Source organism: Salmo salar, chromosome ssa12 (genome assembly GCF_905237065.1).
Source record: "Salmo salar chromosome ssa12, Ssal_v3.1, whole genome shotgun sequence".
Classification (NCBI taxonomy): Eukaryota; Metazoa; Chordata; class Actinopteri; order Salmoniformes; family Salmonidae; genus Salmo; species Salmo salar.
In genome coordinates, this window is record NC_059453.1 from 18,876,584 (window position 1) to 18,891,571 (window position 14,988).

Here is a 14,988-nt window from a genome sequence, read left to right on the forward strand (position 1 = left end):
AGGGGAACAACATCACACAAGCACATTGTAACTGTGCATCCAGACCTAATGCAGCTTATAGTGATCAAATGACAGAAGTCACATTTAGGTGCCAGGTGTAACTGAGGCCATAGATGCTCCATGTCCATTACTTTGAGTGTTTAATATAATATGACTATAAAATGACTAAATGTATTTCTGTGTTGCAGGGGCAGTCAAGAAATGGAATGGCAAGGCCACAGAACATGACATAATCAGAGCTGCGGGAGACCACCTCAAGCCCCTGGTAGAGCCGGGGGTGGTGTTTACCACTCCACCACGCCTTCAGCAGGCTTGAAAAGTGGGATTGATACTGTTTTTCATACTAAGATGGACCAAGAATCTGTTGATTGGTCAGCCATTGGGTTAATTTGTTTTGCAATATGTTAAAATCAAATCAAGCTTTATTTATACAGCACATGTCAGACATGGATGCAACACAATGGCTTCACAGGAAAAAACAATGAAAATAAACAGAAATATTTAGTACACAAAGCATAAGAGGATAAAAAACAGAAGATTAACAACTGAAAGACCTATGAACATTCTAAGGAAATGCCATTGATAAAAATATTAATTGGATGCAATATCCAACCCCAAATATAAGCTTGTTTTTTTTTAGGAGGGGCGCTGAAAGACACTATGGGGGTGTCCACTGAAAGTTGCCAAGTAACAACAACTGGGACCTAAAAGACACCCACCATGAGACCCACTAAATCTGCCCAAGAAGAGGAAAACAAAAGAAAAACCCACACCAAACTTAAAGACAGGAAGCAAACCTAAAAGGTGGCGCAACTAAAGGTGTTGACTCTACACATCTATCAAGACAACTGGAGCACTGGGACAGGCACTCTTAAATCGAACCTGGACCAGCTCAGGTGAAACACCTTCCCACTAATGAGATGGACAAGCCAGCACAGGTGTAACACATACTGACTAACGAGCTATACGTGCTAACGAGCTATACGTGCTAACAAGCTATACGTGCTAACAAGCTCAGGTGAAATACCTTCCCACTAATGAGATGGACAAGCCAGCACAGGTGTAACACATACTGACTAACGAGCTATACGTGCTAACGAGCTATACGTGCTAACAAGCTATACGTGCTAACAAGCTATACGTGCTAACAAGCTATACGTGCTAAAGTCCAACCTCAAAACATAAATGGAAAAACCAAAGCCTGTAACACCTTAAGACAACAAATATATCCTATATTTTTGTTGGACAAGTTCACTCACCACCAGAAAACAACTTGCTGTCAACAATTAAAAACAAGAAAAAACACGTACTTCTAAATAATAATATACAATCATATAATTTTTTTCTCTCCTTTTTCTTTCTATAGAATCCTAAAACTCACTAGTTTCTAGAACTCTCGTCCCCTTGGAACGAGCCCAAACGAAACTCAAATCAAATTGTATTAGTCATGTCTGATTTCAAGAACTCCTGCAATATCTCGATAGGCATGTTGTTGGATCGGGGCCCAGTCCCCAATGTCATGCTGCAGTACATTTGGGTTGGCACATCTGAGAATGATCCCTGATATTCTAAAAAAAAGGATAACAATTTCAATATAATAGTACCTCAAAATTGTCAGTTGGTTGCATAAATAATTATGATTACTTAATGTTACATGAATTGTAAATATGAAATATCAAAAGCAAATGTACACCCCTTTGTTAATATGTATTGGCAATAATGAACTTAAGGGTGAGGCATTTCAATGATAAAAAAAATGTATCTTTTGTCAGGCTGAATGTTTGAAATTTGAGTAGGTGATTTGAGACATGCTTCTTCAGTAGTGGTGTAGGATTGTTCATCAAATTGATTATAGACCAATTTATTATACTGCGTCCATGTGTATAGGCTGCAAGTACGTTGAAATTAAGTTATTTTCAAGTCATTGAAAAAAACGACATCTTTTCAACTTTCAACTAGAACCGAACATATATTGGACGTCGGGCATAGTCTTAATTTCAACGTCTTTTGAATTACATTTTGCTAAATGTCAATGTCAAAAAACAGTTTTAACGTGTTCAAATCATTAACCCATATGCAGAAACAGTTTGGGATATATTGAAAACCTAAACATTTTTAGGTGTTGTGTTTTGATTGAAGTCGGTCACCAACGTGGAAAACAGCTAGCTACATTTTGAAGTGTTGCATTTTGATTCAAGTGGGTCACCAACGTGGAAAACAGCTAGCTACATTTTGAAGTGTTGCTTTTTGATTCAAGTGTGTCACCAACGTGGTAAGTGTAACAACTCTTTTTGTGTTAGTCACTTTTTGTTAAATCTCATAAATAGTACAATTTCAATTCAGAGCCTGGATTCTTCCCCAGAGGCTAATATCCATATCATGCTGAAATCAATTTAATGGGGCAAAACAATTAGGCTTATACATTATGACATTATTAAAATACTCCTACTACAATGTTAAAACATTCTATATTGTGACATTATTTCATTGATATCATGAAACAACTCCATGTATTTTCTGATGTTTAATCAGAGATCTTTTATCAGAGTATCTCTTCCCACATTGATTACAGCTAGGGGGGTTTCTCTCCAGTGTGTATTCTCTGGTGTATAGTTTGATAGCTAGATGTAGTAAAACTCTTCCCACATTGATCACAGCTATAAGGTTTCTCTCCTGGGTGTGCCCGCTGGTGTACTACCAGGCTGCTTAGCCGAGTAAAACTCTTCCCACATTGATCACAGCTGTAAGGTTTCTCTCCAGTTTGAATTCTTTGATGTATTTTGATGTCTGATGAAGTGTTGAATCTTTTCCCACAGTCAGAGCAGCAGTGAGATTTCTTCCCTGTGGGTCTCTGCTGGTGTTTCTTGAGGAGTTCTGATCTGGAGAGACTTTTCTCTGCCTCATCAGCATCATGATGTTGTTGAGGCTCCCCAGAGGATCCACAATAGTCCCGTCTCTCTCCTGTGTGAACGACAAAGTCAGACAGATGGTTAAAGGCCCAACACAGCAGAAATCCACTGTTTATTTGAGGTAAAAGGTGATGCCCAGAGCATACCCATGAAGTTGTACAAAAATTGACGTCTTAAATTTGACAATTAAAACAGTCAAGCTTGCAACAATAGTCATATTTTGTCTTGTTTTCACATTAGTAGTAACATCGATGATTGTAGGGCTAGAAATAAGTTATTCAAGTTGTTGAAATCCTAAGCAGGGTGCCAGACGACTTTTGGTCTCCAATATAGGCCCCTTTCTGTGTTTGCTAAAATTGCAGCACGAGGGTGATGCACACGCAATTTGGTTGCAGAAACTCCTCCATGCTAATGAGGAAACCACTAGTTATGGATGTAGTATATCTGCATGGAGCAAAAATGGTGAACGAAGATTTTAGTTTTTCACAATGTATTCTGAATATTACAGCTCAACATCAACGCAAGATCAGGAGTGCTACTCAAGGAAACTCACATTAAGCTTTGTGTTGCTATTCACTAATTCACCACCATGGGGGAAAACTCAGGGGAGTTCTCATAGGCTGACAGTAAAAATAGCCTCCATTTCCAGGTTGCTTATGAGTGCACTACTTTTGGATTATAATTGTAAGGCTCGTTTGAATGTCCTGTGTGTTATTGTTGCAAATAAACTGCTTTATACTTAAACAACACTTCAACCAGTAAAATACTCTTTGGCTAGCTTTGCCATCAGCCTGACAATGAGTGTTTGAACACTAAGTGTTTACAAATTGGCCCATAACTTCACCTCACAATAACATAGACCTACTGTAGGACCCATAACTTCACCTAACAACAACATAGACCTAGGACTATAAATCATTTAATATTTCAGGTGAAACATGAAAACTAAAATGTCTTTGTCATGACATTTCATAACCTGATCACCAGATAATTTTGTGAATAATCCCACTAGGCTACTCTGTAATGTGTTGTCATTCTAAATGTCCTGAATAAAGGAAAATAGCTCTGTGTGTTGTACAATAGCCTATCCATCAAGGAACAGTTGTCTACACTTTATGAGCTAAGTATCTATGTGTGTAAACAGACTAACGAGACGCTACTGTAAATCAAGCAGATAATAACACATTATATAAATATCAATTTGTTAGGGATGTTGGATCCAAAGTGGAGCACGGCATAACTGTCTTTACCGGTGTAATGAATGAAGAAGCACATTTGACTGGCATGCAGAAAATGATTTCCTGGATCAGCTCATGATAGCTGAACATGTAACGATAACTAAACAGCTACAGTATTAAGTATTATGTGTAATTATTGAAGAACCGAGTTAATGACAGTATCAATTTGGGTGTTGTGAATCAACTTAAGGTGACTCGGTTAGAACCATTGGATTTAGCAAACTCTGAAATGATTTAGGATTTCTGTGCCCATGAAAACTGTTTTCCCAGCGTAACATAAGGAGACACTAAATGTTACGTAGATAGAGAGCATTTCAGAGATCTGAATACAAAAAACTGTCCGACAGCAAGATCCAGTATTTAAGACGAAGTTCATCATATGACAAGCGTGATGTTATGACTATAACTACTGTTCCCTGAAGGAGGGAAACGAGGTACAACATACTATTAAATCCACGTCTCGCTGGAAGCCATGCCTTCCACAGGTGATGAGCGTGAGACTCGGATTTATTCCTTAAATTTAATACCGCACTTCACCGACCCAGGAAGTGGCGGGGCCAAACAGATGTTGTACCTCGGTGGAAATGGTAAGATAAATTGGCACTCGAAATGGAAAAAGTTTGCAGATTTTCCCGGAAACTTCAGGAGCATAACGTCAGAATTTACGAAGGCCAGCAGCAGGTCGGGGATTGGTTATTTTCTTCTGGTTATATTGATCTCTGGCTTCCTCAAGTCATTTGTGTGTGTTAATTATTTTATCAAACGTTTGAAGCATCAGTTCAGTTCAAGTTCCACACATACATTTGATTTTATTAAACACATACCCCATGTGTTTAATAAAATCAACTGTATGTGCGGAACGTGTGTCTATATGAACAAATACACGTCATATCATTTCAACCAATCAATTGGTAGAAATAAAATACTATCTTTAAAAAAAAATCTGGGACAGCCCTAGAACATAGTGCATTCAGACCCCTTCCCTTTTTATACATTTTGTTACGTTACAGCCTTATTCTGAAATGGATTACATATGTTTTTAATGATCAATCTTCAGACAATACCTGATAATGACATCACGATAACCCATAATGATATCACAATACCCCATAAAAGTCAGAAAAAAGTTTTGAAATGCTTGCATACCAGTGGTTGTATCTCTGTAGGACATGCCAGTAGGCTACAGTAGGTTGTAACTCTCTAGGTCATGCCAGTAAGCTACAGTAGGTTGTATCGCTCGAGGTCATGCCAGTAGGTTACAGTAAGTTGTAACTCTTTAGGTCATGCCAGTAGGCTACTGTAGGTTGTATCTAAGTGGTTATATCTCTCTAGGTCATGCAAGTAGGCTACAGTAGGTTGTAACTCTCTAGGTCATGCCAGTAGGCTACAGTAGGTTGTAACTCTCTAGGTCATGCCAGTAGGCTACAGTAGGTTGTATCCAAATGCAAACAATTATCAATGCAGTGTGGAAAATGTTGAATTTGGTCAACAACAAATGAATGGCTTATTTGCTACATGAGGTTTACTTGATAAAACAGAAGTTTCGTAATGATTAAGTTGTTATGTGGACACGTGAAATACCAACTACTTTGATAAAAACACTATAGGAGTTGTCTCCAGATCGCTATACATATTCATGCTAGTAGCTTAGCATCTCTCTCCATTGAATACAGGCGGTTGACGACAACAACCCTCATAGAATATAAACAATAGATTACAATAATAAGATGAATCCACCAATCCAAAGACAGGATAGGCGGGAGCTAGACAACCCACAGTGCCGCTTTGTGGACAACGACTCCCCTTGTTAGGGCGGAGAGACATCTTGTCAGTATATCCATAATATTTGGTGTAACCAACCCAACTCTCACATGGCACTATTGGGGGGCATGGTGTGTAGTAAATCATCACTACATGAAAATCACTACATGCCGTGCCCCCCAGTCTGCGGTCAGCAGATATACCCTTCTAAAATATATATGTTAAGTCACTTTTTGGAATCGGAACGGAGAAAACAAGGGGTAGCTTTCTCTCTACGTCGTCTGATTCTAGACATATCAGTCATCATCCTAGGGCCCTCCATTGAAGAGGTATTGACGAGCCAACTCCGAATATCCAAAGTTCAAAACAAATTGAAGGCGGTACTTACTGGGATCTCCTATCTCCTCCTCTTCATCTTTCAACGTGACAGTAATCTCCCCTTCCTTCCTCACTCCAAAAACTGCATCCTCTTTTTCTTCCTGCTCTTCTTTCACAGTAACATACTCCTTCTCTTTCACTCTGAAAGTATCTTATTTCACTGTAACAGCCTCACCCCCAACGTATTTTTTACTGTAACATCCTCCTCCTCTTTCACTCTGAAAGTCTTCCTCTTCTTTCACTGAAACGTCTTTCTCTTCTTCTTTCACTGTAACAGCCTCACTCTCTACTTCTTTTTTAACTGTGACATCCTCCTCTTCCTTCTCCTCTTTCACGACAATGTTCAGCCCCAGAGCTTCTTTCTCCGTCCAGCCGACCTCCTCTTCTTTAACAGGAGGGGAGTAGTTTAGGGAGCTCATGTTCGGGTATGTTAGCTAGCTAGCAAGCTATCATTAGCGACTAAGCTAGTGCTAACTTAACTAGCCAGCTACTATAGCTGACTAATACAAAATAACGTAATATTACATGAAATAGGTTAACAAGTAGATACGATAGAAGTGTGTCTAAAACACAGTAGCTAATATACACCGAAAACGTATAAACAGCTGGAATCTTTCGGCTATGTCGGCTAGCAAGCTACCGAGGTGGTTGACTAGCTGTTTTTGAACAACCGTCCACTAGATTATACGTCACGCTATCAGCATCGTCTGAAAGACGCACATCGCCGTCTGCTGATTGGAGTGGGAAACGCAGTTGAGGATCATATTTTATTTTCAGACAAAGATTATTTGAAATGGATTTAATTAAATAATACTATTATATTGAGACATACAAAGACAGGGATTTGTTGATTGATTATTGCGATACATTTTTTTAATTACAGCACATTTAAGGCAGTTTCATTAAGTCATACTACATCTAAATAAGTAGCTAGCTACTGTAGGTATATACTGCTCCTACATGGTGTAACAATACATCATGTAGATGTATATAATGAACAGACTAGGTCTATGCTGCTCCTACATGGTGTAACAATACATCATGTAGATGTATATAATGAACAGACTAGGTCTATGCTGCTCCTACATGGTGTAACAGTACATCATGTAGATGTATATAATGAACAGACTAGGTCTATGCTGCTCCTACATGGTGTAACAATACATCATGTAGATGTATATAATGAACAGACTAGGTCTATGCTGCTCCTACATGGTGTAACAATACATCATGTAGATGTATATAATGAACAGACTAGGTCTATACTGCTCCTACATGGTGTAACAATACCTCATGTAGATGTATATAAGGAACAGACTAGGTCTATGCTGCTCCTACATGGTGTAACAATACATCATGTAGATGTATATAATGAACAGACTAGGTCTATACTGCTCCTACATGGTGTAACAATACATCATGTAGATGTATATAATGAACAGACTAGGTCTGTACTGCTCCTACATGGTGTAACAATACATCATGTGGGGCTTTAAGGCAATGCTGCTAGTGTGACGTATAATCTAGTGGACGGAACGCTTCTTTCAACAGCAACAACAGTTCGTCAGCCACCTCGGTAGCTTGCTAGACAAAATAGCCGAACCAATAAAGCTCTTTAGACGTTTTCGTTTATATTAGCCACTGTGTTTTAAACCCACTAATGTCGTGTAGTAAGTTATCCGTTTTAATTTCATATTTACGGTGTTGTTGTTATTAGTCAGGTAGCGGGCTGGTTAAGTTAGCATTAGCCAAGCTAGCTAACACCCCCGACCATGAGCTCACTAAGCTACTCTCCTGCTAAAGAAGAGGAGGTATGCTGGACGGAGAAAGAGGGTCTGTGGCTGAACGTTGTCGTGAAAGAGGAGGAAGAGGATATCACAATACAAAAACAAGTAAAGGGTGAGGCTGTTACAGTGAAAGAAGAAGAGAAAGACGTTTCAGTTAAACAAGAGGAAGACTCGTTCAGAGTGAAAGAGGAGGAGGATCTTACTGTTAAAGAAAAGGAAGAGAAAGAGGAGGAGGCTGTTTTGGGGGTGAAAGAGGAGGAGGGGGAGATGACTGTCACATTGGAAGAAGACGAGGATGAAACTGGATATCTGGGCTCGGTTTCCCAAAGGCATGTTAAGGCATCCAATGGTTCTAACGATAAACGGGCCCTGATTAACACTAGTAAGTACTGTCTTAAAAACAGAGGCACAAACTCTGCAGTTGTTGAACTGATGTGTGGTGTTAAAGGGGAAATATGCAAAGTTGTTGAACTGATGTGTGGTGTTAAAGGAGAAATATGCAATAGCTACATCCATATTTAACCTTTTTAAATTATTTATTTGTAACCATTGATTCTTAAAGAATATAACACATGCCTCATGAGCTTAGTTCAACTGTTTACCCCGTCAGAACCCCAAATAAGCTTTTTTTACTCCAATGTTTAGAAACAATTTAAATGATAAACAAATGCTGTAAACACTCAAAACATGGTTGAAACTATATTGTTGATATCATGGATGGTCAGTCCTTACATCCGTAGGTCCGTCTATGAATTTGAGAGTAGTTACATTTCTCCAGCCCCATCATCATCTTATAACCAAACTAGTGGTGGAAAGACAGCTTTGTTATTGTATGAACTGCAGATTGGTTGATAGATGTGCGGCTATTTTATAGGGGTAACCTAGGATTTAAATAGCAAAAAATTGTCAGCCCTGAGACTTGGTTTGTTAAACAGCTGAGGGATGGGGGCTAGAGAAATGTAACCACTCTCAAATTCATAGAGAAAGCGATTGTAGCAAACGTAACCCAAAACCTAGCGACCTCGTTAAGAAGTTCAGACTTCTTGACAGTTGCTGGACCCAGGTTTGAGTCCAGCTCAGGACTACCCCCTTTTTTTACTACACTATAAATACAAGGACTGGCCATCCATAAGGTCAAAATTATAGTTTTAAACAAGATTTCAAGGCTATACAGTGCTTGTTTACAAACAGTGGTGTTATACAAGCTTATGTTTTGGTTTCTGGTAGGTTAATACAATTGAAACATTTGAGGCGTTTAAATGTTATATTCTTCAAGAATCAATGGTTATATAGTAAATGTGTCTTTCTATAACTGCCAGTGAAGATTTCCTGTGGGGGTCAAATTTTTAGAGCTGTTGATCAGTCATTAGCTGTGTTAGAATACTCATACTAACCGTACTATTTGTGACGGGAATTGAGTGTATAGTATGCTTATTGGTCATAGTATAATGTAGTTAGTATGCCAAAAGTTCCTGGATGTCGTACTAAAAACGGCAAAATATGACGTATACATGCAGTACTTTAGGGCCCATAATGCAATTATTCAGGAAATGGGCGTGTCTTCACAATGTTTTCAGATTTTAAGAAAATGGCGGAAAATATGCAGTCGAAGTCCAACGAGAGCCGATACAAATTCATTGCTTTAACTGATTATGACAAATGTTAAGAAAATGTTGAGCGATGTAATGACTTTTCAAATAAGTTACCTTACACAATATTTTGTCTGACAATTTGCTAGCATGTTATTACAGCAGTATGTACCGGTATGTTAACTAACGTTAGTTGGCTACTTATACTTCAAACTTACCAGTATATTAACTAAGTTATATTCTATCTAACTACCCAACGTTTATTGACTTGATTATTCCCTGTCATTCTTCGCTTAGCTAAACGGTATAGTCGTTGTGCTTTCTCAATGGACATTCGGGTGCTTTCATAAATTCGCTCTGGCTATCTACTCCGATTTCAGAGCACTCTCGTCTGAGTACCAGAGCGCAGAATAATGAATTTACTAGCGCTCAACACCCGTTGAATATGTCCAGGTGTCAGTAAACGTAGGAAAAAAAAGCGTCATTTAAATGTTTTCCAGCAGCACAGTCACTATGGATAACATGTAAACTGCCTAACCAGCTCTGCTAGGGCGAGTAAAATGGTCAGAGTGGTCTCATTTGTGTCTGGAAGTAGCTAGCAAGCTAAGGTCAGAACGGTCAAATCAACCCAACTCCTCGGCCGGAGTGTCCAGTGCGCTCCGAGAGCGAAACGGGCTAAATTTACAAATGGACAATCTGACAACGCTCTGAATTTATGAAGCACTCTGGTATTCAAGATTGAATTTAAAAACACACCTGAAGTCGTAAAATGTCTAACTAGTAATGTGTTATGCTAACTAGCTAGCTAGCAAGAGGTTGCATAGCAACAACAAAAACTTCCGGTAGATATTAGAAGAGCGCTCAACTGAAAGGATACGGATCGGTTACAGTATACTACAATTAACTAATAGTATGTAGTATATACTCATTAAGTATGTAGTTATAGTATACTACAATTAAATAATAAATAAAATGAACTAATAGTATATACTCATTAAGTATGTAGTGTCATGACGTTGCCCTCTCTCTGGGAACAGGGAGCACAGTTGACCACCACCCCCCTACCTACCTCTCCCTACCCAGGCCCTGTCAAGGCGGTCGTAAATTCCAAAGGAAATGTCCTGCCTAACAGGCCCAGTTGAGACAGAGAGGGGTTTCATAGAGGGACACAGGAAATTCTTCCAACTCACAGAATTGGGGAACCGAACGACATTTTTGTTCTGGAGAAGGTATAAAAGATCGGTGAAGAATCCAGCTACGAACTGGTCCGCTTGGTACAATTTTGTGATACTCAGAAGAGACAATATAGCCATATTACCATAAAACTGTTTATATAATAGCCTCAGCTATGGGACTTGCATCTAAATGGTTGTATAAAATGTATTTAATAAGATTAAAGCTATTTGGAATATGTAGAGAGGCTATGTACTGATGTTAATGTGATAGAATTGTATTTCTGTTCAAAGCTTAACTCAGTCATCGGCACGCCCCCAGGGACACAGACAAGACCTGGCGTCATGAGACAGCCTTTTTCTGTCATTCCGAATAAAACCCCCACCCAGGGTTACTTTCTGGAGACCAGGCCTCCACTCCATTGCGAGTTGGCCAATAGGTTTGACCATCCAATTCCTCTACTGAAAGTTAACTTTTAGACTACCGATACCGACAGAATAAGAACAAGTCTTTGATATTAATTATTAGTCTGCAGCTAAGTACTCGATCATCGAACGCGAAGACCGACGAGACATCCATTCTATAACGACATTAATGAATGTCGCTTTGAAAGATCCATTCTAACAGAGAGAGAACGCGGACAAAACTCTCCAACAGAACAGAACTCTCCAACAAGGATCCCGACACACACTGAGCGTAAATATATATTGATTGCAATTGTTCCCGAATGAGTGAGCGTTCATGTGCAAAGATTTAGCATATCAATTGTTAATATTAATGAACTCTGTGTGCCTTCTCAGCTGCCCTTTATGACCCTTTGTTTTAACAAGACACCAGCCATGCCTGTTTAGCCCACTAGGGCACATTACCCTACCAATTCTTTGTGACGATAATTACTGTTTGTATGCTTTCTGTGAATTACTTAGTTTAGTAAATAAATGATTTTAAGACAATTGATGTATGGATGACTTTTAGCAAAGGCTGGATTCGTGCAGATACAACAATTTACGACGTTTGGAATGAGACTGGACGCGAGGTAAAATACACCATTTAAACCAGAAGATAAACAGCCTATACTATAATATAATATAATATATAATGTTATAATATAGGAAAGTTATATTAGGAAAATTATAACTTTGTAATCTGAATATTTTCCTTGGTGCCCCGATCTCCTAGTTAATTACAGTTAAACGATTAATCAGTTTAATCGCGTAATAATAATTACAGGGAGTTAATTGATAAACATGTCTTCAGTTTAATGGTGCCCAAAGACACGACAGTAGTTACAGTATACTAAAATTAACTAATGGTATGTAGTATGTACTCATTAAGTATTTTCAATGCCATTACATTAAAGGCAAAACATACCTACATTCAATAACATTTTTGAATTGTTTGAAACCTTTGTTTTAAACCCTTCTCAAAGTTGGTGCCTTGACGGATTTGTGATTTTTAAAAATTATAAAACACTACTTGACTTTCCTTGTATTTATGGCAGTGTAGTTCCCTTAAGGGTCAGTCACCTTTGGTACAACATACTATGGGGAGTCGCGACTTCGGCTGAAGGATTAGCAGGGAGGAGTTTCTGCAACCAAATTGAGTGTGCTTTGCCCTCGTGCCACAATTTTAGCAAACACAGAAAGTGGCCTATATTGGAGACCAAAAGTCATCTGGCACAGTGTCTAGGATTTCAACAACTTGAAAAATGTATTTCTAGCCTACAATCATCGATGTTACTACTAATGTGAAAACAAGACAACATATGACTATTGTTGCTCACTTGACTGTCTTAATTGTCAAATTTAACAGAGGTCAATTGTTGTACAACTTCATGGGTACGCTCTGGGCATCACCTTTTACCTCAAATAAACAGTGGATTTCTGCTGTTGTGGGCCTTTAACCTGTTATGGCTAGGGGGCAGTATTTTCACGGCTGGATAAAAAACGTACCCGATTTAATCTGGTTACTACTCCTGCCCAGTAACTAGAATATGCATATAATTATTGGCTTTGGATAGAAAACACTCCAAAGTTTCTAAAACTGTTTGAATTGTGTCTGTGAGTATAACAGAACTCAAATGGCAGGTCAAAACCTGAGAGATTCCTTTACAGGAAGTGGCCTGTCTGACCATTTCTTGAACTTCTTTGCCATCTCTATCTTTTACTAAGGATCTCTGCTCTAACGTGACACTTCCTACGTCTTCCATGGGCGCTCAGAGCCCGGGAAAAACCTGAATGTCGTCATCCCAGCCCCAGGCTGAAACACATTATCGCCTTTCTCAAGTGGCCGATCAAGGGACTGTGGGCTTAGGCGCGTGCCCTGGCCACCCCCGTCTTTGTGATTTTTCCTCTGTTTGCCGAAAAGGAGATTCCCGGTCGGAATATTATCGCTTTTTTACGAGATAAATTGCATAAAAATTGATTTTAAACAGCGGTTGACATGCTTCGAAGTACGGTAATGGAATATTTAGAATTTTTTTGTCACGAATTGCGCCATGCGCACGAACCTGATTTACCATTTCGGATAGTGTCTGGGACGCACGAACAAAACGCCGCTATTCGGATATAACGATGGATTATTTTGGACCAAACCAACATTTGTTATTGAAGTAAATTGTTAGCAAATTCCCCGGAAGTTTGCGGGGGGTATGCTAGTTCTGAACGTCACATGCTAATGTAAAAGCTGTTTTTTGATATAAATATGAACTTGATTGAACAAAACATGCATGTATTGTATAACATAATGTCCTAGGTGTGTCATCTGATGAAGATCATCAAAGGTTAGTGCTGCATTTAGCTGTCTTCTGGGTTTTTGTGACATTATATGCTAGCTTGAAAAATGGGTGTCTGATTATTTCTGGCTTGGTACTCTGCTGACATAATCTAATGTTTTGCTTTCGCTGTAAAGCCTTTTTGAAATCGGACAGTGTGGTTAGATAAAGGAGAGTCTTGTCTTTAAAATGCTGTGAAATAGTCATATGTTTGAAAAATTGAAGTTTTTGTATTTTTGAGGAATTTGTAATTCGCGCCACGCCTATCATTGGATATTGGAGCAGGTGTTCCGCTAGCGGAACGTCTAGATGTAAGAGGTTAACCATCTGTCTGACTTTTGTCGTTCACACAGGAGAGAGACGGGACTATTGTGGATCCTCTGGAGAGCCTCAACAACATCATGATGCTAACGAGGCAGAGAAGAGTCTCTCCAGATCAGAACATCAGCAGAGACACACTGGGAAGAAATCTCACTGCTGCTCTGACTGTGGGAAAAGATTCAACTCTTCAGTAAAACTTAAAATACATCAAAGAATTCACACTGGAGAGAAACCATATAGCTGTAGTCAATGTGGGAAGGGTTTTTCTACATCTCGCTATCTAACTATACACCAGAGAACACACACAGGAGAGAAACCATACAGCTGTAATCAATGTGGGAAGAGTTTTATTCGGCAACAAACCCTGAAATCACACCAGAGAATACACACTGGAGAGAAACCTTATAGCTGTAGTCAATGTCGGAAGAGTTTTTCTACATCTAGCTATGTAACTATTCACCAGAGAACACACACAGGAGAGAAACCATATAGCTGTAATCAATGTGGGAAGAGTTTTACTTGGCCAGACAGCCTGATAGTACACCAGAGAACACACACAGGAGAGAATTCTTATAGCTGTAGTCAATGTGGGAAGAGTTTTACTCGGCCAGACAGCCTGATTGTACACCAGAGAACACACACAGGAGAGAAATCTTATAGCTGTAGTCAATGTGGGAAGAGATTTACTCGGCCATACAACCTGATAGTACATCAGAGAACACACACAGGAGAGAAACCTTATAGCTGTGATCAATGTGGGAAGAGTTTTACTACATCTAGCCAGCTGACTTTGCACCAGAGAACACACACAGGAGAGAAACTTTATAGCTGTAATCAATGTGGGAAGAGTTTTACTAGATCTAGCTATCTAACTGTACACCAGAGAACACACACAGGAAAGAATCCTTGCTGTGATCAATGTGGGAAGAGATACTCTGATAAAAGATCTCTGATCAAACATCAGAAATTACATACATGAAGGAGTTGTTTCCTGACATCAATGAAATTATGTCACAATGTAGAATGTTTAAACATTGTAGTAGCAGTATTTTAATGATG